Consider the following 27815-nt stretch of genomic DNA (forward strand, 5'->3'; position numbering starts at 1 on the left):
TAATTCTTCATATATTTTTATCTATAGTATATGTATTTTACTATATAGCAGTTTCAACATCATTTAGATTACAAGTACTCCATACCAGTCCATTGTTAACTACTGATTACTATAATATAATAATATTTGATAATATCATAGACTTGTATACTTAGAAGTTGAGTTTTGCTAGTAATGTTTGCTTGCCAAAAGGATTATTACATGAAAAATTGGTGCAAGAACACCTATCATTTGACATGCCTAAAAAAACCCCAATAACTTGTATTTGCTATTAGTTTTTAACGTTTTTTCTATGACATGTAAGGTTCTAAGGCCCATTTAAGTAAAAAAAAGCTCATTTTTCAAGGTCATAAGAGTTATTTGTCCAAATAGACCTATAAGATCATGATATATTCAAAAGCGGTCAAAATTTGAAAAGCATATAATAAGGGATGAAATGGTTGTGATTGAGATAATTTAGTGTATTTTGGTATGTTTAAGAAGCCCAAGAACAATTTGGTAAGATTTCATAACATTTTATCAAAAGAATTCTAAAATGTAAAAAAATAACAAATATTCCATAAATGATATAAAGGGAAGAGTTAGGTCCTATGAGTTAGTTACTACAACTCTATGGTCAATAATGGAAAAGTGAATAATTTGGAAGAGGATTTACAATAAAGTGACGTGCAGTGGGACCTATGATCCTCATACATTTTATGAGGCTTATGACCAGTCTTGAACATTCATGTTCAAACCCTTTCTAGGAAAAACAATAATCTTTTGAAATTTTATATCTCTAATCTAACATATTTATATTATTAACCAAAAAACAAAACTTAATAGTAAAGAAAACTTTAAAAGATTATTAACAAACTACATTAAAGAATATTTTAAGACCTTTTTAAGTTTAAATTAATATTTATCTTAAACATTTTAACTATTATTTATTTATTTTAAACTAAAAATTATTTCCAAATTGAAAAAAATGTCAAATAAACCAATTTTCTAATTTGGCTTCGAATGCAAAATATATCCATGCTCTAAAATTTGTAGGCAAGTAGAAGAATAGGAATAGGTTGATCGCCTGCCAAAAATTTCCATGCTCTAAAATTTGTAGGCAGTTAGAAGAATAGCTTCAAGAATTGAGATGATGGCAACTTGGGTATTTTCATTTGTGGGATCATTGAATTTTTTTGGGGTGCTTCTCCAAACTCTATAACTATTGTGAGATTGCTTGATGGAGAGGGTTTATGAGTAACGAGCATGGATTCTTCATATCCCTCAAGTTGCTTACATGTTTTGGCACTCACACAATGAAATTATGGTAAGAATTAGATTCGACAACTTATCATTGCAGTATCTTATGATTTAATCAATCTCTAATGTATACATCTAATTAGGCCAGAATATGGTCTATTTTATCATTTCATTTTCAGTTGAATTTGCAAACTTTCTAAAGACTTTGATGTTTAAGAACATGATGCTTATGATGATTTCAGACAGATGTGTGCATAATTACTTTCTAGGACTAAAATGAATATGCTATGAAATGATATGTCCTTTAATTACAAAATAGTGAGAATGATGATCTTTCTTAGTTAGCTAGGTTGGGTAGTTCTCTTGCAAAAATGAGACATAGGGTAAACTAATTTAGATGACATATTTTGAATAAGTCTTGATATATGTCATTACTTTAGAGGTGCTAATATTTTGCATATTTAAAGGCAGAGTCAACCCAACCAAGTGAGAGTCAAAGTAGTTGCTTGAGTTAATTGACAACATTGAGTAGAGGAAATCTAGGGGTCATGAGCTCCTAAATTCTTGTTCCATTTAGCACCAGAGTTAATTCATCTATTATAATATTCAATGCCATCATTTGTTTTGGTAGTTGATGGAGTCTTGAATCTAGGAATTTTTTTCTTAGTTTGTGCTTAAATAATTGGAAGTATATGTTCCAGAGGAGCTTTTTAGTTAGTTAGTTGTTTTTAGTAGAAAGAAGAACTTGCTAAGTTTTTAAGTACTGAATATAATCTTGCTATTCATCAATATGCACGTTTACTATTGTTATGAATAAAAAGATCATTTTAGGTTTCCATCTCTGATTCATTTTACTTCACTTCTCTATGGGGGCCCACATAGAGAGTGAACTAATTAGTTAGTATAGGATTTACCTTCAGTTCATAGAACTAGAGTATACTTTGTTGTTCCTGTAGCCACTGATAGTAGAATTAGTGGACTATTCCTGTAGCATAGGCAGTTGAAGTAGTTCTCAACTATATTTCCATGCTTTGTTAAAATAGATTTGATTCTCAGCTTTAGCATAGATTTCTTGTAGCATAAACATTTGAACTTCCAAAGAGTAGTTTTTAAGTCGAGAGAAGTTTGAAGCATATACTTTGCAACATCTGTAATTGTTTATGAATTGTTGAGACTTTTATTAGGGCATAATTTTATTTTGTGTATTACTTCTTGGACATTCTTGCATTCTCTTTGTTTGACTGGCTACAAATTTTTATTAAAACTCTTGCTAGTTATTATTGTCATTGAGAGATTTGTATCATACCTCAAGTTTGTGAGTTGCTTCTTTACAAAAATTCAAACTAACTCAATCTATAGTTGTAGACATGCCAATATAAAGGCATAAATTTTAGATCCATTATAGACTTGGTGGATATTAAAAAATTTCATGAGGGTATCTTTGAAGTCAATAGTCTTCTTTAAATAAAGTGTACAACCCACTTTTATCTTTTCCAACACTCTCAAAATCATCATTGTGTTTCCTAAGGTCCAAACCAATTTTTTCTAGATTGTATCCTACCATCGACTGTAGTGCTTTTGAAGTTGGAGATTTCATACGAGACCTTTTTTGAACTTGGAAACATTCCAAAAGAAGAATATATAGAATTATTTGGGGGAAACATGTTTAAATAATTTTATACGTATCTAATCAATGGAATATAGAACAACCACCATGACTTGACCCACCTCGGCAAAGAAAAACCTTGAGACCCATTGCATCATGTGGAACATTATTTGTAAGCTATAACAATCTTTCTTGACTATGTAAACACTAGAAGATCTTGTTGAAAAATGATACAGAACTAAAAATTCAAGAAATATTTGAGCAATGACTTTAGAATCTAATGTTTTGATCTATTTTATTCTAGTATGAACTTTACACTTTAAATCAAACACTTCACATTCTTTTGTATTGTTCTCACCAATAAATTCTTAAATGATCAAAATTTTGATAATCCTTTCTATTACTATGACCATCTAAGTTGTACTTCATCATCCACCTTGCCTTTACACAAGGCTATCTTAGAGGCAAGACTCTTTATAGTATGAACACTATCGATTAAATCTAACTTTTCAATGAAACAAGTACTGTATTTCAGAACATACTTGATCACTATTACACAATGCATTTGTCTTTCTACTCTTGAAACCATATAATGACTATCCAGGCTCCTCAAGCTACCTTTAGAGATGTTTTTCCTATTGCACCAAATTATCCTTGTTACAATTAGATGACTCTCTCTTTGTAGTTTTGGATTTAGTTTCATTTTTTTCTGCTAGAATCATCATTATTGTATAACAATGACTCTTTCTCTATGATAGTGCTATGAGTCCAACTATTTTCCATTTTATTTCTTTCATGAATTTTATATCCTAATAACATACATGGATGATCTTATATATGTTTTCATAGTCCTTCTATACCTTCTAACTATTGTCTTGTCATGATAATGCTAATATAAATAAAATGATCTCATGTGATCTTAGGAATAGTCCATCAAAGGACCTTTAATCTTCCAAAGTTTACATCTTTATCTAACTATATCAACAACTATGATCTTCATCTTTCCAAGATTATCCTCTTCATCTTTTCATGGTTTCTTCTCTTGTGATAATGGTTTCCATGTAACTCTCATTCTCTTTTTGTGTCACATAATTGTAGAAATTTGAAGGGAAAATACAAGGTGCACCACATTCATATATAATTAGATTAGCAAGTACAATAACACAATCAAAGTTAAATAGAAAATTTCCACCATTTTTTGAAGCACAAAGGCATGTAGTGTGATCTATGCATCCATTTCTACAATCACAACCTCTTTGAGGCAAAGGCATATGATAGCTTTAGTAAAGCACTTTAGTTGTGTACAAAATTGTGGTGGATCATTTTCTTCATCCTTGGTACTCATAACACAAATGGAATTTCTCTTGTTGCCTTATGATGATGGGAGGTAGGTCAACTTTCCCAATGTAATCACAAATTTGTTAAGACAAAATACTACTTCAAAGTAAAATGTCTACTCGCTACTCTGTACCACATTTTAACTATTTTTACAAAAAAAATTCTCTTCCATTTTCATCAGAGCATCCAAAAATCAATGACCTAACATTGAGAGAGTACAAATGGAGATTGAATACACATTTTGGTTGAAGTTGTCATAATGTAGGAAGCTAAATTGATGATTGGTCTTAAAAGCTGAAGCTCATGCAATTTGTTGCACTGTGGATTGTCATCATTTATAAAAGCTAGGGTTCTTTGGATAGTATTTCGTGATAGACCATTTTGTAAAGTTTTGAGTTTTATATTCTCTCTCATTTTTATTTGAGTCTCACATTCTAATGATTTCATCAAATTACAATGAGGTTTCTTTGAATTCCTATTTCTTGAATGGAAGTTCTACTTGGTCATTATAACCCATTCTTGTACAATTCTTCCTGGTTCTATAGATACATTTTCTAGCAATATAGATGAATCACCAATCACAAAATTTTAGATAAATTCACCCTTATTGTCATTTCTTTCAACATATGGATGAGTAGGTAATTTTTTCTGATGATTCTTATCATCACACTAAGTAGGTATGTAACTTGCATTATCTTTAAACATTTTTGAATTAACATCTGTCACTGACCCCTTATGGATAGTATTTATTATTGGTTGTACCATGGGTTTTTTTGCTAATGAGAGTCTCTTGCTGAGAGACTTTTTTGATTTTACAAAACTCCCATCTTTTGGCTTCCCTTCAATGTTATTTTGATTTGGAGATCCACTTATAGATTCCACAAAAACTTCTTTAAATTGTTTATGATTGTCATTCCTTACATTTGATCCTTGCCTAGATTGTATGAAGAGGGTGAGATCAAAAAACTAAATTGCTTTGACAATCAAATGAAAATTCCATTTTTAGTTTGTTGGACACACTAATGCTCTAAATCATGGAGTAGTACATGACCTAAAGGAAAGGAAAAGAAAGAAGAAATGTGTTTTGTTAAAATCCAAGATGAATAGGATGAACTTGTAGTGAAGCTTATCCATATTGATATTAATTTAGTGGCAACCTTGTTCAAGCTCATACTAATGGTGAGCTACCTGGATTTGAAATTTTCATTGGCATAGTTTTTGTTTGACACTTCATTTTCATTGCATACTTTTGGGTCCATGATCTTTCTTTTTTATCAAAGTTAGACCTATTGTGCTTATATTCTGCACTCTATTATTCAACACCATGGGTTAGAAAATAAATATAATAAAAATACAATATTTTAGGAATGAAACCAATGACAAGAATAAGAAATCTCACAATATCTCACATTAGGCCATCATCGGGGTTTGGCTTAGAAAGAAATATACCAATACTTTCCAACTCTATCAAAATGTTCAAGGATGGCCTCCATGCTCCCTACAAGCAATGAATAATAATACAAATTCAATTTACAACACATTCTATAACACCCTCACACAAATAATAAGTTCTAAAAAGTGCATCTTGAAATTAAGAACATCAAGGTCATTTTTTTTAATTAAAAAAAATGGTAGAAAGTATGATTATCAATTAAATATCCTTATTTATCTCATAATAATCACATATAAAAGAGAAATAGATAGATAGATAGATAGACAATGCATTAATTTTATTACATCAATCTTTCATAAATTGGGTATCTCTAATGTATAACTTTTTTAGGGATGGTTGATATTGCATTGGCCATGAAGGAAATATGGTGAGCATAGGTGGGAAAATCCAAAAGCCTTTTGTTAGACAAGAATAGATACAATTAACTTTGAGCTTGACAAAAGCTCTATAACATGGTGTTGACAGTGTTGCATTTGCGATTTATTCCTTCATCATTTCCATTGGCTTTTCCAAAGGTGATAACCACAACTTCACTTGTTGATGAATTGGATGAGCCCCAATCAAATTCATTTTAGACAAAGTAATAACTATGTTCAATAGGGAGACCATTATTTACTTCAACTACATCAAATACAATGTGGTTACCACCATGATAGAGGAAGTGAAGTACCTAGTGTAAAGTTATTTCAATGGATAGGTCTAACTCAATCATTATTGTTGCTATCTTCTATGACCTCTTCACTAGTGCGATGCACAAATTGGTACCATACACATTGATATGAATGCACAATTCCATTTTTTAATCATCTTTCAAGTACTGATTTCCAATCAAAAAGTGTATATCATTACAATGGCCATCCACTACTTTTAACAAATTTCAATTGTTGATTAGCAATAAGAGCTTGCCCACTTTCATATAGGAAATTCTTGTGTCATAATTACATTGAATCTTTTTTTATAAGATTTTATTTTTGAATTTGCTTCATTTACAATAGGCACTTTCATCAATACAAGCTAATTTTGTTATCAAAATTTTATCCCATTTACATACCAAATTGTTGTTTGTTTAAAATTGTGAGATTCTTTACACAAATCTGTTTAATGATCCGTGAGAAAAAATCAAGCTTTTAGATGTTTTGGCATCTTAAGCAAAGCCAAGTGTTATCTTTTCCTTGTCATTTTGTTGAAATATGTAGATTTCTCTACTCAAGGGTTGCATCTAAATTCAATTTAGAGACAATTCTGACTCTTTTTTAATCACCTTCTTCTATATCTTCCATCTCAAATTATTTGTACTAATCAAATAATATGCACTCCAAACATTATCATTTTTAATCTTTTTTAATCAAAGACATTCTTATTTTTTTTACAGCTTGATATTTATGTATCTTTGGTACATTGGTTGTTGAAATTTGCCCCATTTTCAGGTAATGTTTTTTTGGGGACAAATATAGTTGTTTGAAAAGTCTCTCTATCCTACACTAATTTTAAAGCTCAATGCAATTGAAAAATTTCTTTAGTTTAGTCTTACCTGATATGGTTTCATTTTCACAATTCATTGTTTGATGATAGATGCACTTTGTGTGGATTAAAGTACCTTGTCTTTAACTAAATGATCTTCATATTATGTATGAAGGAGCCAGTTTCCAATACTAATTATCAATTCTTTCATTATCATCATTCATTGGTTAATAGTAGAACTGTAGAAGCACTAGATTAAAGTACCCTATTGCTAACAAAAAACTCTTCATATTACAGATAAAACAACTTCCAAAACTAATATGCTTTATTTCTTACAAAACCCTATCTAATAGTTAACTACTATGTATATGTTATATATATTCTTCTCTAAATCTGAAAGCCCATTAATATCAAGTCCAATAAATGTATTTAGAATTGAATAAATCCAAATAAGCTATTCAAGCTTCAACCATCTTAGTTATAAATCAAATTCAAAGATATGGAGTAGTGGACCTCCTAGGAAGTGTTAATCAACTTTTCTACATTGGTTGTAACTAATAATTTGTCTGCATTGGTTGTAACTTGTTGTGGATGTAGATAAATGCCTCAATGGCTGCAAGGTGGCTATAACTGATAACTCAAAGAGCTAATTTTAGCTATCTTCAAAACAAAGTGAAGATAATAGTTCCATTTTACCTTAAAAAAATAAAAAACTTAACTTAACAAACAAAACTCTGCACTGTATTTCTCTCAACTTAAAATTAAAACTTATTATCAAAATCATAGTGAAGTGTCCATAGCTTCTTCATACCTAGCTAAAATAGAGTTTTATCAATAGACTTTGAACACCTAGTTTCTCTTTCATCTGCAGTTGTACTGAATTGGTATATGTCATCTTAAAAATAACTTTAGCCAGTTAGATTCTCTTAGTTTTAGAGCCCTCAATTCTTTGCAAGTCTCATATATGTAGAAATTATGAAGATCAAGGTTTCAACTTAACTTTCATCAACTTAACAACACTTTTGGAACACAATAAGTTTTCTACATCTTTAAAAACACATTGTTGCTCAAATTTTTTCTCTTACTTTACCCCTACTACCTATTTATTAGGCCAGGCTAGTATACAATTTAAACCAAGCATGTTGGGGTTTGGAAATACACAAGGTACTCTATACTTCAAAAACATGATGTCATTGAGAACATATCGAGCATGACAAAGATATAGCTCGTATATTCAATCATCTTGGAAATAATTGTATGCTATATTTAATTGCACAAAATTCCATATATGTAGTTTTTGGAATTATGGTTTGGTTCAATTCTACTGGGAGCTTTTTTGTTTCCTATTACAAACTTTCTAATAAGGAGAAAATTGCTATAGATTTAATACTATTTTATTGGGCTTGTTCCCAAAGGGGCCCATGAATAGGCCCTAGTTTGGGTCAGGTGTAGTAGATATTATACTCTCAAGTGTTTCTTGAGAATTGTCCTTATCATTATTTCCTATGATCAAACTCTTAGTAAGGGCCTGTGTGGATGTATTTGCTTTAAAATTTTTGTAATTGAGCTAGTTTATTCTTTATACAGTCTAGATTTTGTAGTTTATATATCATTGAGTAATTCTTTTTACATTCATAAGCTTTTCTGAGAATTTTTAACTATCGATAATAACCCTTTTTGACCCTTAATGATAGTGCAAGTATTGATGTTTCTTTTATCATTTTGTCTTGCAAAATGTTGCTTCTACTACCTCAAATCCCACTATTTCTTTATTTTCTTAGGCTTTAATACCTATCAAATTTGACTTGAAGCAACAAAGAGTCCTAGTTTTTGCATGAATGATCTCTTTCTCACACTAAATTATGCCTTTTTTGGATCTTTACTTGATAGTTAATAATGGTTAATTGTTTATATCTATTGACAAGTATCAGATTTTTTACAGAACAAGTAATATCGTGGTATTACTATCAGGATTTAACTATGTAGTTTTCAAGTCAAACTCATTGAACCATGTTTATATCTATATTTATATAATTATAATCCAAGGCAAATATTTATAATATTATAATCCTATATAAATGAGCAGATGGCCTTAACTTCTCCACCCATATTAACATCCTACAATTTAACATTTGTCGTGCAAATATACTTTCTAACACCTCTCTTTATATTGATGATTGAATATGTATACAAGCTACTTTATTTGTATCCAGGAATAGACTTACTAATAATGCTACTTCAACATCTTCTTACACATCATAAACTCTCATATTTACGAAGTATTTAATGATTTTGAATTTCAATGCATTCAACATTCCTTGTCCTAGTGAAAGTGATATCAATCTCCAATCCAAGACATTACAACTTCTAGGAACAAATTTAATATATTGCTACCTAAAGATAGACTTCACATTTTATGCAAATTTCTTTCTTTAAATCCTTCCAATGTTTATTTTAAATACTATAAATATCAAAAAGGAGTTCAAATATTTGCATTCAACTACCATTTTACAAAAAATGAAATTGTTTCAATAAGATTACCCCATGCATTGTTTTGTATGAAATGCAACTGCATTTTAACCTTCTACATATGAACTTATAGCCTTTAAAAGTAAAAAATCAATATAAGCCTATATTATTCAATGTGAAGTTTGTTTTTTTCTTTATTCTTATAAAATTGCATTAATATTTGAGTAACGCTATTTTGTGAAATTAAAAAAGTCATGCTATGGCATCAACACTTTTGATCTCATTTCTAGAACAGTTACACTATCAAGGTATAAGATATCTCATTATTATCTAATATAATGAGATGATGGTAAACATATAAACTTGTATCATACTTTTGGTCAACTTAATAGTTCCTATTGAAAATGTTTTGGGAAATATTTTCCAAGTGGATTCTTTATTGAAACAATGAAGATCCAAAGAGCCTTTGTGGGCCTCAACAATTTGGTTGGATATGTATTCAATGAATAAATAAATTAAAGAGAACTTTAGTCCTTCTACAATATCAAAATCCTATAATCATAGGGAGATTTGAAAGATGATATGGATTTTTATCAGGTTTTTCAATGCATAATCACTATCTATCATGTTTTTGAAAGGGTTTTAGACTACCTCAATGACATTGCAAGTTTTATTATTATTATTTTTCTCTTTGCATTGAATGACTCTTTATAGTGAGTCTTTTGCAACTTAAAATAATGTCAAGAAAATAGAATAAGTTTTAAAGTGATATCTTTTAGGTCATGGTTCAAACTGGTATGTGATAATCCTCTAATTTGCTATTGTGCATTCATAAATACTAATGTTGATATTTGAGAAAATCATCACCATGATAAACCCTACATCTGAGTCCATTCATATGTAAATTTCCAAATTTGATGACCATCCTCACTATTAATCACCATATTCAAGTGGCCAATTTTATCCATACCTATGATAAGTACAAAACATTGTCACATATAAATCATCAAAAATCTGACATGAACAATTAATAAAGATGGTTTGGGGCTTCCTCCTAGAACAATTTTCTCCTATCATTGGATATGATCATAGGATATTTTCATTCAAGTAATGGGTGATGTGATCGGGATTCCATAACTAGACTCCAACATTGCTACTAAATACATTAAAGATGTTGGTTCTTGTAATGGTAGTTTCTCTATCATATTTGAGAATTGATATTAACAAAACTCTTGAAACATTCAAACATGGCTATCATACATATTAAGAACTATTTCTTAAGATTTATAGTCTCCAAGATTCACATTTATAATTTCTTTTATACATTCTTATATGGTCTGTTGTAGATGATCTCCAATTTTTAGATTATGGAACTCTATACCCTTGAATTATGTTGTTGCAAGCAATACTTGTCAAAATACTATACTCTATGTGAAGGTGTTGTGGAGCATATTTTGAACTAGATTTATTTGGTAAACATTCTATGTCAAAACTTCCATTTTGTTGGTACAACTTTCATTACCCTTTAATGGAAAACTTCATGTATTGCTTCTTGTATTTCTTGACCCAATATATGATACCATTGCCTAATAATTATCATTCCCTCTAGTAATTGGTAGAATTCCAATAATCTATGAGAGTTCTTGTAGAAATTGGTAATCGCAACAAGAAAATTTTTGTTGTTACTCCACCTAGAGGGGTTCATAGTAGCTATGTGGACCTTAAAAATATTTATGAAACTTAGAGAAAGGATATCTAGTGAGTGGGATAATCTTTATTTCTGGTATGGTTTCTTATAGCGAAGGAATCATATGTGCAACACTATAAGTAATGCATTAAAAAAAAATTCAAATACCAACCATCATCTTCATCAATTTGGATATTGGGGTAAGGCATGGAGTATCAACAAGCTTTCTCATGTTTCCTGCAAGAAAGGACTTTTGATGTCTATGTAGCTATGCTAAAAAATATGAATGGCTATTCAACCATGGGAGCTCAAGTGTATTTTAAATGTCATATATATTATTTTTTTATCATGTTTCAAAGTGTTGTAGATTATTTTTTATTAATTTTTTAGTTCAAATATCTCCAAGATCATGGGTTTTCAAATACATTTATAGGAATCATTTGTGAAGCTAAGAGAGAAAAAAAAATCCTATTGGAAATTAGAGGAGAATTAGTGAATGGTATCAACCTAGTTTACAATACCAATATGAAATATTTACTCTTCAATGTAAGGTAGAGGACTTTTGTTTGAAGGGAAAATTTTTTCAAAAATTGGGCAATGGGAAGTGCTAATCTTGCCTATTCCAATGCAATCACTTTCTTAAAGAATTTATCAAAATGATGGGTAAGCTATGTCATTTTCCTCCTTATCCATGATCCCATTTTTAATGTGACACAAGGTCTATGAGGCTTCCTATAGAGGTATCTCAAGTGAAGTGATGTTTAATTCACTATGACTATAGGTTCTTCAAGAGATAAATTAAGATATCTAGCTATAATATGCAATAATTTCTTTCTTTAGGGTATTAAGCATGGTGTATCAAGCACCAAAAGTCATTTGGCTCATGTATTATATTTACTACACTTTGACACATCAAATGAGCCCATGGGAAAATCATTTGACAAGTACTTGGACCACATACCTCACTAGCTCTAGCTTTCATGGATGCCCCAGTTGTTCCTTTCTTTGTAGAGACTTGAGGGAGCTCATTGCAAGCTTGTTTCCCAAAAAGTAGCTACAATGTATCTCTAGGTCTGTATGTAAATTTGGGTTTGAAGTTTTTACATTTTATTTTTGTAAAGTTCTCTATGCTAGTTTCAAAATCAATATATGTGGCAACAAATATTTAGTTCATAATTATTTTAAGGAATCCCATATAAAGAGTGGTGAATAGAAATAAAAAAATATGAATTATTAATTTTCATCTTTTTTGAATTCTTTCTATTTTCCATAGTGATCATTTACTCTTGTTATAAAATTATGAATGAGATTGGTGCTATATCTCTGGTTTAGTATTGTTATGTCTGTTTAAGTCACTAAATTGATATATTTATGCTAGTCTTTTGAACTGTTAGTGTACTATTATATGCCTAAATTATAGGACCTAAATTATAATTATATAGTCCTGAATTAATATGTACCTAAGCTATAATTATACTATCCTAGTGTGACATTTTAAACAAGTTCCCAACCATTAAAACCTTTGAAAACTATAGAATCAACACCATGTTTATTGATCATTTTAAAATCATTTTATCTTGTTTAACACTATTTACAATCATTAGATAAAAAAAAAGTATTATCAAAACACTGCCAAAACTTTCAAAAGAAGGGTTTATTGCAAATTTTTACATTTCCCAATGGATCCTCTAATATACTTAATGGATAGTTGCCAAAATAATCTTAAAAGAAAAATAATACATCATTTTTCAACTCCAAGTTGGTTTTAGAGATATTATTTTGTTATTTTATGATTACACATTGTATAATTATTCTTCAAAGGGTATTAACTCAATGGAAGAGTGTCTTCTTTTAAAGTAGGAGGATGGTGATTTGACTCCATCAGGCCTTATTATAACTAAATATATTACTAAATATGCTACTAAATATACTAATTATGTGACCAAATAGATCACTACGCATAACACTAAATATATGACTAAATCAACTTTCAAATTTATAACTAAATATGTGATTAAATATACTACTAATTATATGCCTAAATGTGTGACTAAATCAATGATTGAAATCAATGACTAAAATCAGTCAAGTGACTAATAGTACTTAATATCCAGTCATTTATAACACTAATAAATATACTACTAAGCAATTTTAGTCACTGATTTTGATCTGTAACTAAAATATACTACTAAAAATCAGTCAAGTGACTAATAGTAGTTAATATCCAGTCATTTATAACACTACTAAATATACTACTAAGTGATTTTAGTCACTGATTTTGATCTATGACTAAAATATACTACTAAATTATATTACTAAATATACTACTAATAATCTAGTAGTATATTTTAGTCACAGATCAATATCAATGACTAAAATCACTTAGTAGTATATTTAGTAGTGTTATAAATGACTGGATATTAACTACTATTAGTCCCTTAACTAATTTTAGTCACATATATATGATTTTTAGTGGTTTTTTTAGTCACATATTTTTTTTTTGTACTAGTTACCCTTGGGACTTTATATTTATCCCTTATTTGTTGATGGTTGGCTAGAACCATCTACAAGCCAAAACTCTTCATGAGCTTAACCAAGATCCTAGGTGCTCCTGCACCATATTTACATTTTGTACTAAGTCTTCAAATAAGTTTCTCATGTTTGAACTGAATACTCCTTTTCATTTGGTCCTCCCAATTATGCACCAATAACATTCTTTTTCTTTATCCATAAGAATATATTTCCACTAGTTTAGATAATTTGAGATATCTAATGGTATGTTGTGAACTTGGCTCTCAAGTGAAGATAATTTTCCTTTGGAAGGCTAAAGCTTACAACATTACATTTTGGAAAACCTGACCTAAATAGTTTTTCTTCATCAATTTCAAAATAGATGATCCATTAATGATAATTCATTTTGTAAATGACATTTATACAAGATGCACTCTCATTGATACTAGTTCAAAACTCAATGTTTATTTATTTATTTAGATTGTTTACCTACAATCAAAATGGATCCAAGTCCTCTTTCAACTTATTGTCTATCTATTCATGGGTTTGATAGTGTTGGCTGAAAATCTCTAGGTATAATAATGCCATCTTTATAACTTGGACCCATTACTTTACTCAATTTTGTGCATGTTATACCAGACACTTTACAATATAATATCCTTCTTGATAGACTTAGATTGATGCTATGGGTGAAGCTCCATCCATCTTACATAAACCCAACAAGTTTATTCATAATAATCAAGTAGTTACAATAAAGATTGATTGTGTAGCTATCCATTATTATTATGAGGCTAAGCATAATAAATCTTCAAGTTATTATACTTTTAAAAAATTCAATTCCTTTAACACCATCAAAATTTATTATACAAAAATTAGTTCCTAGTATTAAGGATGGTTCTAATGATCCTTCTTCTCAATTGAGTGAATGCCTTGGTGATGACCAGGGTCCTCCAAAATTTAGAAAATCCCTTAGTAGAGAATATAAAATTAATCTAATCCACCTTGAAATTCCAAAGAATTGATTCATGTTTACTATTGAGGATGATTACACTTATGTATTATATCTAAAGAAAATGAATTCTATTGACTATGCCAATAATATTGATCCTCCCCATGTTGAAGAATTGTAATCATGCTACAGGTCCAATATTCAATATAACTCTAGGGATGGGCATAAAGGAAATGGTCTATGAAACATGTAATAAGGAGTTCATTTCCATTTGGTACCAAAGTCACACCTTTCTATAGTAGGTTTAGGAATCAAAGCCTCTCCTTTGGCTTCCTTTATTCCTCCATTATTTGATGACAATGAGTTCTTGTTACAAGTAATCAAACCTTTCTTTACAAGAGAAAGGGTTGCTCCCTACTCCCCATTATTTTTATGAACAAGAGAATATTTCATTGTGGTTTCTAAAATCCCACTTTATTTCTCTTCCTCCTCCAACACATAAGAAGATCCATGATATGAGTGATTAGTAAGACACTCTTTTTGTGCATATCTTTAAGTTTGTGGTCATTAAAATAGTGAATATGAGGCCTTGTTGAGTAAGATATAATAAACCCATCAATCATGTGTCATTAGTTGGTCATCTATTGATGGGTTTTATTCTTCCTTTATGCATGACAAGAAATATTGAGGTTTACCTCTAGGCTATCTTTTATGTATATCTATCTTAATATCTTACCTTATCTTATCTTCCTTTGTGGGGGCCCATCCACTTTATCATCTCATCTTTTTTTCATTTATGGGGGCTAATCCAATATCTTCTCTTACTCACCTCTATGGATGCCAATTCAATATATATATTTTTTATTTGTGGTATCCAATTGACTATCTTATAAAATATTTCCCTATCATACACCCATATAGCTTAAACACTATACATATATACACAATTTAATCTCACTATCACATGCCTATCTAGCATTCACTAGACATTTCAATGCACCATTTATAGGCTCCCTACTACATGACTATATAGAATTTTATATTAATATTGGAATACAATCAAATTCTCCCTATTGTATAGCTATTTGGAATAATACAAATTTCTATCCATAGTGGTATAATTTCCTAGATAATGCCACTCTTTCACAATTAATTTTCTTATGCATAGTGTCTTTTTCATTAGTTTCTTTCCTCTACAATAGGGATGGTCCTACTAGTCATGATCATATACATGATCTCTAGAAACATAGAAAGTTAGTGTATTAGTCATGTGTTTTCTCTTTGTAATTGGTTTCTTACCTATCTATTGGTTTCACTCTTCTTCAAAGAAGCCAAAAATCTTAAATTCTTCTCTCCTTCTTTATAACTCCTCTACTTTTTGTTAGTTGTATTTTGGGGATGACACATTGTATTGAGACAACCTTTTTTTATCAAAGTCTCTTTAGCATTGTTGACCCAAAGCTTTATTTTTTTTGTTGTGTGTTCTTATTTTTTCCAACCTCGTAGCTTCATGTATGTTATGTTTTAACCTTGTTTTTTGTGTGTATATTTATTTATAACACATCTATCTTGAAGATCTTTAACCTAGGGGAATTCTTCCTTGGATCTAAGTGTTGTCCACTTCCTATAAAGTATCCTTTTATAAAATAATGTTATTTTATTTTAGTATACTTACTTTAGTGTGCATATTCATTTAGATTTATAAGATCACTAAGGTGAGGGTAAAAAGTAAATTTGAAAATTGCATACCCTCATTCTCAATTTCGGCCACACTTTTATAAACAATTTAGTATCCATTTTCCTAATAGTTTTGTAGGTCCATTTGAGCCCTTATATTATCATTTTCCCTCTTAGGATGCTTAAAGTCCTTGTAGGAAACTATCCATCAACATTGCCATTTCATTTTTTTTGTGTTTCTTTTTCCACCTTTTTTTTTTAGCATGACTCATTTGGACACTAGTGTTCCATATAGGAAATCGTGCATTTCACATTTTTTCCACCAATATATGAAAATTAAAATGTCAATGTTGTGCATGTTTTCCATTTGTCATTCACTTTTATCAACATAAATACCCCATAATCTTCTATATTAACCTAAAATCATCTTTTTGCCTCCTATTCTCTCTCTCCCCCTCTCTTTTTTTACTACCTCCCATATTTTCATTCTATCTCATGGTTATTTTTATTTGAGAGATATTATGTTTATTGTATTGGATAAATTTCATGATGAGATGCATCAATAAATATTCATTATTTTGGATTTTCTAGTATCATAGCTGTCATATGTTAGACTATGTTGCTATTTCAGTTTTATCATATATGCATGATGATGCTAGTGATATGAAATGATTATATATGATAATGTGTAGTTTATCTTGTATTCATATTATGGGTTATGGATTATGCATATAAATGACATTTATTGGACTCAAGACTATGGTGCTTATATGTTGTGGATATCAATTTTTTAGTTTTAATTGATATATGCTTAAAATAACCCAAAAATGATTATTTAAATGCTTTCAATTTATTGCAATATTATTATCACTATATGTTCTATATTGCTTTACCACTTGACTACTATATAATTTTCCCTTGGTGCTAGTGTAAAGTGAGATATAGTTGAACTTACTTGCTTGTGATATTTATACAGTTTCTCATTCTCCTTTACTTGTTGGACTAATCACCAACACTCCCCTTCAAGATTGATGGCATGGATGAACCGTCTACTAGTTCTATATGTCTGGTGGTTGTGTTGAGTGTTAATAGGTTGATATTTTGGTGTAACTTTAACCCTAAATTGTATCAAGTGGTATTAGATACAATTTATTAGAATTGTGACTATGGTGATTTCTATCTCAATACTTATTTCTCCATCATAAAGCTACAAAAAATTATACATACCAAGTAAATTTTTCTGTGGTAATCTAGCTTGAATTCCATAAACAAGAGAAAAAGGTGCAAAACCTATTGCTTTCTTCACTATTATCCTATCTTCAAATATTGCTAGAGGTAACTTAGCATCCCAAGCCTTCTTATTTGTTTAGAATCCTTTTGATTATCTTTAGGAGACTCTTATTAATAGAATTTGCATGTCCATTTCCTTGGGGGTTGTAGGGAGATGATGTAGAGATTCCAATGCCATATTTGTTAGAAAACTATAGGTATTCATTTGTTCTAAATCATATAGCATTATCAAATAACTAAACTCTTAAGATATAAAAACCTAGCAATAATATTAATCAAATGAATTCTATTAGTACTTTACTAGCAGACCTTCTGGTTGGAATAGATTTAACCCATTTTGTAAAATAATCAATGGCCACTAATATCCACAAATGTTCACCACTAGACATTTTTGCATTGTCCCTAATGAAATCTATTCCCCATTGTTAAAAAGGTGTTTGCACCTCCATAGGATTCAAAGGAAAATTACCTAAGAACTTGAGCTTACTAGAGAATCTATGACAAGCATCACATTTCCTTACCAATTCACGTGCATCAATAATGTGGGCCACTAGAAACCAACTTTGATAATCTTGTGAGAAATTATCTTTTCCATGTAGTGGCCTATTGGCATTATTTTATATTTTTCATTAGTGACAACACTTACTCAATTTTGAATTCTTACCGAGCATCCAGTGGTTACCTTGTAAGCTTAGCAGTTATGCAGTTTACACTGAGCATTCCTGAAGCTACCAAGTAAATACAAGCAATGTGAAGACCAACAGTGTCTACCAAGTTTCTCAATGTCTACCATGCTTCACAATGTCTATTGAGTAGTAATTTTGTGTCATGGAGATTCAGTGTAAACCAAGCATTGGAAGAAGTAGTGTTTACTGAGTGAAGCAAGGTAAACTCGATGTACAGTATCTACTGAGTGACACTACATCTACCGAGTCACCAATGATTATCGAGTTTAGAACTGCATTGAGTGATTAGTATGGACTGAGCCTTCACTTCTACTAAGTGCATGACAATGTTGAGTAATGTAATGGACACCATTTATCAGAAGTTCATCGAGTCAGTTTAGTGAACCCAAGTTATTTATTGTTGGGCCAACTTTGTAATGTATTTGTTCACTCATATTTTGGCTGACCTTGCAATTTCATAAATTTGAAAGGTATATATGTAAGATGTACTATAAGATATCAAACATATCAAGGAATAACAAAGTAATGTGAAGTAATTTTGAAAAGAATCTGTGAAGGATATTCAAAACAGTTCAAGGAATACAAAAAAGTCAATACAGAGGCAAAAAAGTTATATTCATCACATATGGTGATCAATGCATAAATGATCTTATCAGTAATCAGTTGTAAGTAGATCCATTGCTTCATCTTAATAGGTGAATTAGTTTTTTAAATCCTCTAACAAGGTAGACTTAACAGTCTTTATATAAATCTCCTAACTGAGTGCATACTTCATTGTATGTTTGTAAATCCTCTAACAAGGTGGACCTAGCAGTCCTTTGTGCTCCTAACATGATAGGTCACCAAAAGTGGTCAATGTAAGCCTTAACATGCCAACTTTATGCTGCAATATTGAAGTTTTGTGGGTATCATCCCCACCCCAGTTTTACTTTCTATTTGGAAGGTTTCTGGGTCACCAAAATATTGTGTTCTTTTGTGTAATGACTATTTTATTTTTTAGAACTTATGTATGCAGTGGCATAGATGGATGTGTGGTAAATTTAAAGGAAAGTTTTAAAGTTATTGATTAACCCCTCCCCTCTTAGTAACTTGTCATATCTCAAATATTTCCAACAATTGGTATCAGAGCTATGTGGTTCTCAGGATAAAAGTTTGGTAGCTTAAGCAAAGATCTAAAAGACAAATGGAGATATTCAGACTTGACAAGGCAATTGAAAATGAAAAGCTAGATCTAGAGACCATAGCTCAACTCAAAGAAGAAAAGGAGCATCTTTCCCAATCCCTAAAAAGAAGGAAGGAACTTGCAAGACAAATGAATGACCATCAATATGTTGAAGAAAAGATTGAAGACCTTTTACCATCAAGAAACTCAGATGAAGCTAATGAGGCAATCAAGGAACTCCTAGCAAAGAATGGCTCTTTATAGGAAGAAGTAAGAAAAATCAAAAGAGAACAAGAAATCCAATCAATTAGGCTATGTGAAATTTTGGAACAAAGGCATAAGGCAAATGAAGACTTGGAGGCAAGAAATAATGAAGAACATAATCAATCCAATCACCATGAAGACCTCATTGATCGAATCACTGGAGTAAATGAATAAATTAGGATTCTCAAAGCACAGAATGAAATAATAAGAAGTGATCTAAATTATGAAAGGGAAATTAATGAAAGAACATTGAGAGGACTGAGATATGAAAAGAAAATTGTTGAAAAATTAAAGAATGACCTAAATACTGAAAAACAAATCAATGAAAGAATGATGAAATCACAAGAAGACATGAATCAACTGATTTAGCAAAATCAGTAGAATCTTCATCAGCAAAAAGGTAAAGTAGGACTTGGATATAATGAAGAACAAGGTGAATCTTCCAAGCAAGGTGCAAAAAGGAATCTAGAACCCTCATGCAATCATTGTGGGAAAATTGGTCATACATAAAACAAATGTTGGAGCAATGGAAAATGCTATAACTATAATTAGCATGGTCACAAAGCTAATGAATGCAAGGAGAAATTAAAATTTGAAGGTAATTGTCACAAATGCAAAAAGCATGGTCACAAGGCATCTCAATGTAGATCCAAATTATTCAATCCTGCTAAACAACTTGTAAAGGCAATATTTGGATGGGACTACAATACCTGGTGTAGATGTCATTATTGTGGACAATATGGACACACTGGTATAAATTGTGCAAGGGATCACCTAAGGAAGAAGGATAGTACTATAAGGTGTTACACATGCACTGAACTCGATGATATAGATAAAAACTACATGAATATAGGCAAAATTGAAGATGAAAAGAAAGCAAGGGCTGACAACATAAGGAAACAAATGAAGTAGCAATGGATCCGTAAATCCACTAAAGACACAAGCTCAAATCATGAAAGTGAAGTCACTCAAGAAGTGGGTGACTCCATCCCCTCAAACTAAATTCCTAAGAATGTGTTGGAGTTGTACTCAACAAGAAAATCATAAGTAATTCCAAGAAATATGAGGAATGCAAATGATCCAATTAGTATTCTAGATACACTAGGATCATAGAAAGGTTATCTTTCACCGAGCTGCATCAGACTCCACCAAGGAAAGTGGTTAAAGACCTTACCAAGAAAGGTCAAGAGTAAAAGGAATTTGGTTCATCTGTTGAGTTGATACTCTTGTTGAGTTAGGTCAATGGATGATAGTCTGTCACAAACTATGATAGTATGGTACCTAGCATTAATGGTGAACTTTTCATCAAAATGGGAAAAATTCAACTTCAATTTTCATCGTATCCTTAGAGCAAAGAGATCTCCAGGTGCATTTCAAGTGATTCCAAGAAATTTTGAGTGAATTTGCAATCAAGGAATTTGTTTGAAGATTTCCATCACTTACCAAGAAACAATGGCATTCGGAAGCACCAACAGCAGCAAGGCGAAAAGAGGATTAGAGATTTTGGTCAAGGATGCAGAATGGAAAGCTCCAAATTTCAAGTTAGTTCCTGCAGTGGCAGAGGCACTCGACCCTAATGGTGCGCAATCAAAAATTCCACCAAAGGTACTTCTAATCAATGATATCCATACTCATTTTAAATGTTCAATTCAAGAGATAGGAACCCTAGAAATGGATAGTGCTTAAGAAGAAATGTGTGTTGATGGCTCATTGAAACCTGAGCACAAGCATTTGGAAACAAAAGGGTTGACACACATATCACACCTGCCAAGAAGCTTTCAAATAAAATGGATTAGGTATATTCTTAGCCATGTTCAAAATGGTTAGTTATGGTTGGAACAACCTATATTGATCACCAAAAAGATGATTTACAAGATTACTGGCCTTCCCATTCTGAGCAAAGCTAAATCCACCAAAACCCTAGGTCAGGATGAACTCCAAAAGAAAATCCTAGCTGAGTGGGATAGTAGAGGCTTGAAAATTAGCACTATTACTAATGTAGAGATGAGGTTCAAAATTAAGGTAATTGCTCACAAGATTTAAAGTTCAAGTCATTTGAAAAATGTTCCATGTGAGCCAATAGACTTAGCATTCAAAGTTGTGAAGAAAAACTTGGAATTTGACCTATCAGAGCTACTGCTAAGGTAACTAAACAAGAATATGGATAGCATCAAGTCATCAAAAAATAATCCATGAAAATTTGGTTCTTTGTTAACATGTCTCTTCTTTTATGTGTAAAAATTCTTTCCATCCAAAGGTTCTGTCATATAGAGAAAGGATGTTCCCATTTTGTATCAGATAAATGAGTTTATAGCAGAAATGGGTGTAAACTTTGATAGTATAATGGATGTTTATTTTGAAGACTTCAAAGAATGAACAATAGGTTCAAGATTCCTCCTAAACTTGTTGAGGACTATAAAGATGATGTATGTTTCATGGTAGACTGCGATAGAGTATACATTCAGGCAGTCAGGCCTTGAGTTGCATGGATGAAACCTCTCCCTTATGAGGTCAATATTGATGAAACCAAGGACATTGAAGCACTAGTAAATGAGCCTTTAGATCTCAAGAAACTAGTCTTTGGTACTTATGATGAGGCAAAAGCCATAATTGAATTAGAAATTAAGCTACCTCAAGCAATCAGCAAAGGTAAGAGAAAGATTGCTAAGATGAAAATTGTCACTGGTCCCTTAATGCTTATTGAGGGAAATAGAGAGGACAAAGAAGAGGATCAAGAATAAGAAGATGAAGAGAAAGAATCAAAAAAAGAGGTAGAGCTAGCAAAGAAGAAAGGGAGGGTTATCATTACTAAACCTCCAAAGGCCTCCACAGTTGTTTTCACCAGGAGAGGCAAAGGAAAAAATAAAGGTGAAGCAGTAAATTCAACAAGCCCCATCTTACCTTCCAAGAAAGGTTGAAATAGATGGAAGAAGGAGCTGGCATCACAAACTTCAAAGCTTTAAAGTTTGAAACTAGAATTGATGCGAAGAAGATGCAGATTGAGGAGCTGGTACTCACCAAAATGGGAAAGTAGAAGTATTCCCCAGACCAGATTGCTCGTCAAATCTCAAAAAAATTATTACTAAGACTACAACCAAGGTGGGAATCAATCACATAGACAAAAAAAGACATCTATGAACAATCCTTGAAGAATCTATTACCAAATCTCACTGAGGCAGAAGTAAAAGTAGCCATGAAGAATAATGAAGGGAAAATGATGATTAGATTCACACATGTTTGATTCTAATTAAGGAAATTGAGAATGTTGTAAGAGATTCAACAAACATGTGGAAGAATATCTATCATTTGCATAAGCCTACTGATGATCCAGTTGTGATCAAGGATGATGATGGTGATAGTGATGATGAAGAAGATGACAACACTCTATGTGCTACTATTGATATTGAAGAGTATCAGGCACTAAGGGTTGATGATGAAGAGAAATGGGAAGAATTTGAAGAGGAATTCAAGGAGGAAGTGGATGAAGAAGATGATCTAATGAAGATTGCAACAGAAGTCATTGCTTCCCTTCCCCACTCTCCACCTAAGCCGACAACATCATTAGGGTTGGAGACAACTTTAGCATGATTGATTGCATCTACATCAAAAATATTATTTGCTCCTACCACCCCATAGCTCCAAGAATCTTCTATGGAAGTATCAGTTACTTCATCTATCGAGTTGTAGCCCTCTTCATCAACACCTGAGCAATCAATCACAACATCATCAACTATGCCAACTTCTTCTACTCCATGTACAATAAGTTCGCCAACCCATTCTACAATTTTGTCTACCATAGCTCTAATTGCACCAATCTCTATTAGTACTTCAATTATAAATATTCTAGCCTATACATTACCTATTGGTACATCATTTTTGGGAAGCACATCAACTTTGGATATAGTTGGTACTTCTCTCATTTTTCCTCTAGTTGGACCAATTCAAGTTTTTTTTGCTAGTCCATCTATATCAACTATTGTTTCTGTTTCTAAATCCAAGGAAGTAAGCATTGAAGTAAAATCTAAGACTCCTCTAAAACTTGTGCTTACTGGTAAGGAAATTAATGAAGATTTAGACTTGGATAAAGAAATTATTATTCCCAAGATAGATTTGGACATTGCCTTAACCAACGAAATGAGAATGGTCAGCCAACTTTTAGAGCTAAAGGCAAGGCCGAAGCAACTAAGAGAAGAGAGAGATAGAGAATGCATAATAATTGAGAATGCCAAAAATATAATTACTAAAGCTATTGGTGTTGATGTTGATCTATCTCAACACATTTTGTTACAATTAGAAGAGGTTGTAAATAAGTTCAATGAGGACACCTTTGGGCAAGAGAAGCTCATTGAAAAGGTAGAGAAGAATTTGACAATAAGGTGCTTGAGCACATTGCTCAGCACATTGCAATAAAGTAGGTAGAATTATCCACAATTTTGAGCAATATTTTACAAATGTAACATTACTTTTTGGCAAGCTCTATGATGTTATCGAGTACACCAAGGATGTTAAAGAAAAAATAAATAAGATAGATGTGGAAATGAAGGCTAGTACTCAAAAGTTACAGCTTGACCATAGTTCAAGCTCTCCACATCACATGAAGGTGAAACTTTTGTGAAAAATGCAAGTAGGTTACTTAGAAAAGGAGCCAGGATCAGATCTACACTGATTGATATCTAGAATATGATCCTTCTAGTCATGGACCAAATGCAGAAACATATTGCCTATTCAAAAACATTGATTCACAACAACAATTTTTCTATAGCAGATCATATGATTGAACTTTCTATAGAAGTTCAAGTGGCTCTCTCCACCTACAAAATTTTGCAAGATAATTGGGATAAGACATTGTCTCTTATTCTCAAGGTACACTCCAAATTTCTCTCACATTTTAGTGTCTCTATTTGTATTTATTGTATATATTCTTTGGCATTATTGTCAAAAAGGGGGAGTATGAGATGAACAAAAAAAGAGAGCAAGGGGAGTAAAAGAGACTTGTGAAAAAATAAAAATAAATTGACATATGTACAGATAAAAGCTATGTATGCCATATGTATGGGGGAGACATGTAAGATATGTATATATATAGCAGATTTACAAAGATCAATTTTGGTAAATCCAAATCAAAATGTTTGTTAACATAAGTTTTGGTTGATAAGTGTTTTTGTCACTAATGCCAAAGGGGGAGATTGTTGGAATTATGTTATATTTTTTCATTAGTGACAACACTTACTCAATTCTGAACGCTTACCAAACATCCAGTGGTTACCTTGTAAGCTTAGTAGTTATGTAGTTTGCACCAAGCATTCCTGAAGCTACTAAGTAAATATAGGCAATGTGAAGACCATCAGTGTCTACCAAGTTTCTTAGTGTCTACCATGCTTCACAGTATCTACCAAGTAGTAAGTTTTTGTCATGGAGATTCAGTGTAAACCAAGCGTTGGTAGAAGCAATGTTTATCGAGTAAAGAAAGGTAAACTCAGTGTGTAGTATCTACCGAGTGACACTACATCTACTGAGTCACCAGTGGTTACCGAGTTTAGAACTGCATCAAGTGATTAGTATGGACTGAGCCTTCACTTCTACTGAGTGCATGATGATGTCAAGTAATACAGTGGACATTGTGTATCAAAAGGTCATTGAGTCAATTCAATGAACCTGAGTTATTTACTATTGGGTTGACTTTGTAATGTATTTGTTCACTTGTATTTTGGCTGACCTTGCAATTTTGTAAATTTGAAAGGTATATATTTAAGATGTATTGTAAGATATCAAACATATCAAGGAATAATGAAGTAATGTGAAGTAATTTTAAAAAGAATCTATGAAGAATTTTCAACAGCAGTTCAAGGAATACAGTAAGGTCAATATAGAGGTAGAAAAGTTATATTCATCACATAAGGTGATCAGTGCATAAAGGATCTTATCAACAATTATGGTTAATTAGATCCACTACTTCATCTTAATAGGTGAATCAATTTTCTAAATCCTCTAACAAGGTAGACTTAACAATCTTTGTATAAATCTCCTAATCGAGTGCATACTTCATTGTATGTTTGTAAATATTCTAACAAGGTGGACCTAGCACTCCTTTGTGCTCCTAATAGAGCAGATCACCAGAAGTGGTCAATGTAAGCCTGAACAAGCCAATTTTATGCTATAGTATTGAAGTTTTGTGGGTATCATCCCCACCCTAGTTTTACTTTCTATTTGGAAGGTTTCTGGGTCACCAAAATATTGTGTTCTTTTTTGTAATGAATATTTTATATTTCAAAACTAATGTGTGCAGTAGCATAGATGGATGTGTGGTAAATTTAAAGGAAAGTTTTCAAGTTATTGATTCACCCCTCCCCTCTCAGTAACTTGTCATATCTTGAATATTTCCAATAGTGGCCACCACATGCCCCACTATGTATCTCTTCCAAAATATTTTTTTCTTGGTCCATGTTGACACATTTCAACAACACACCATCAATGGTCTTCCACCACAGTTTAGCAATCATACTTATATATCTGATTACATGCAATTTTAGAGTTGTTTTTACATTATCACTTAACTTAGGTGAGAAATGCATTTTTTGCAAGTAGTATATGGCATTTTCATACTACTCACATCAATCCATGCCACATAAGTATGCTCTTTTCTCCTCCTCAACTTGTTTGATTTGATTTGCATCCAAATTGGCTTGAGTAATCAATTTAGTAAGTCCATATCCCCTAACTAATTTGGTGATATGGATATCAAAATTGAACTCTTGAATCCTATTGATCCATCTACATCTCCTCCTTGATACCTCCCATTGAACAAAAATGTCTTTAACAATTGCACTTGTCATGTAAGAAACACAATTTTCTCCCATTAAGTAAGTTATGAAAGCCTATAGTCTTCACTAGTGCATAATATTTCTTCTCATTTATTTCATATTTAAGTAGAGCTACCTACAAGGACTTAATAAATAATTCAATCGGATCCTCATATTACTCTAGATTCTTCTATAATAATACTACAATGATAGTGCAAAATGAGGCAAAAGAGAATATGTACACAGACTTCTCATAATTAGGTACCTTGAGTATAGGGGCATCCTTTATGGCTTGTTTTATATTATAGAAAGAAATTGTAATCCTCCTTCCTATTTTATATCTCCCCACTTTTCAACATTTTAGAAATAGGCATATTGATTTCTATAAAATTTGTAAAAAAATGCTTGAGGAAATTTACCTATACAAAGAAAGATTGTGTCCCTTTCAAATTTTTAGGCCTTGAGATTTTATCTATTGCAGCCACCCTTTTAGGATTTATTCTTACACCATCTTTAGATAATAGGTCTCAAAGTAGTTTCACTTAGTTACACCAAAATAACACTTCCTTGGATTCAGGGAGACACCATACTCTAGGACCTTAGCAAAGATTTTCTCTAAATGCACACACTGATATTTTTCCTTTTTTGAATACGCTATGAGGCTATCCTAATATGTATATAAGAAAATCATCAATAAACCTTGTGGATTCTTAGTTTCTCTAACCTCATGACTTTGTGTATTTTATGTTTTAATCTTTTTTTGTGTATCTTTTTATTTCTAATGCATCTATCTTGAAGGTCTTTAACTTGGGGGTGTTCTTCCTTGGATCTAAGGGTTGTCTATTTCCTATAATGTATCCTTTTAGTACCATAATATTATTTAATTTTAGTATACTTCCTTTAGTATGCATATTCAGTTGGACTTATAAGATCAGTAGTGTGAGGGAAAAATATAGATTTGAAAATTGCATACCCTCATTTCTTAATTTAGGCCACACTTTTTTAATCAATTTAGTTCCATTCCCCTAACATTTCTATAGGTCCATTTGAGCCCATTTATTATCATTTTCCCTCTTAGGATACTTGTGTTGGAAATGTAATGACAAATAAATGACTTGGGGGGGGGGGGGTGTGGGAAGAATCAGGAACCACTTAAACTTTTCCACTGATAATACTTCTTCTTTTACTTCATTATATTATCTATTCTACTTTCATGCTTGAAC

Source organism: Cupressus sempervirens, chromosome 11 (genome assembly GCF_028749045.1).
Source record: "Cupressus sempervirens isolate cs-2001-9-10 chromosome 11, ASM2874904v1, whole genome shotgun sequence".
Classification (NCBI taxonomy): domain Eukaryota; kingdom Viridiplantae; phylum Streptophyta; class Pinopsida; order Cupressales; family Cupressaceae; genus Cupressus; species Cupressus sempervirens.